The following is a 1,109-nucleotide window of genomic DNA, read 5'->3' as shown; positions in this document are numbered from 1 at the left end:
CTACTCACCAAAGTAGGAGGTGGAACAATGTTTTATACATTATGCCAATTGAGCTTGAAGTCCCCTGCGACTATGGTCCCAAGCCCACAGGTTCAACTACTCGGTACCTCTGGGTAGCTGGCTGTGACCAAGCAGTGACCTTAACCTTCCCTTTTCAACTCTACTATACACCTGGGAATTCTGATCATTCACATAAAATTATAGAACCATTATCTGCCAAACCCATATATGTTCTTGGATACACTCCTTATTTCATACACATACCTAATCATTCAGCCTGTCCACCCATCTATCCACCCATATTTCCATGTTTGCCTTCACTGACAATGCAGTACTGTATGTGCAAAAGGGTTCATATTTGTTGTCTGTACCTCCCATGTATCTCTCTATGTCTTTCTCATCCTCAATGCTGCCATATTGGTCACTTGCATTTGGTACATTGCCCTTTTCTTCACCCAAATAAATACTTATCTTTATCTATCTAACAGCATTCCCTCCTTTCCCCTCCCACCCCCAGTAACCAACAAAGAAAATTTCCTTCTATAGATAAACCTTTCCTTAACTTTTATAATAACGGACAAATACAATATTTGTCCTTTTGTGATTGACTTATATCACACAACATAATGTCCTCCAAGTTCATCCATGTTATGAGGTGATTTGCAGATTCTACATTATTCTTTAGCATTGCATAGTATTCCATTGTGTGCATGTACCATAATTTGGTTATCCATTCTTCAGCTGATGGATACCTAGGTTGTTTCCATCTTTGGCTATTGTATAGTCTTTTTATGCCATATATTGGGGCCCTTAAATTTGCCCCTAGATTTTCCTTGAGAAACTGTATAGTTTTATGTTTCACATTTAAGTCTGTGATCCATCTGGAGTTCGTTTTTGTGTATGGTGTGAGGTACAGAACGTGTTACAACAGTCCATTCTATCTTGCAACTCTCTTAACTTCCTCACCATTTAGAAGTTATTTAACTACACAGTCTTTTCCCTTTGTTTGTAATTGTCCTCACTTGCCAATTGATGTCTCTGGTTCCCTGTTTACAATCTTATAAGCTCATTTTACTTTGGATATGTCCATAGCTGTGGTTTCTGGGTTA

This window comes from Orycteropus afer, unplaced genomic scaffold (genome assembly GCF_000298275.1).
Source record: "Orycteropus afer afer isolate SDZICR_OR568_19922 unplaced genomic scaffold, OryAfe1.0 scaffold00091, whole genome shotgun sequence".
Classification (NCBI taxonomy): domain Eukaryota; kingdom Metazoa; phylum Chordata; class Mammalia; order Tubulidentata; family Orycteropodidae; genus Orycteropus; species Orycteropus afer.
This window is presented reverse-complemented; position numbering follows the sequence as displayed.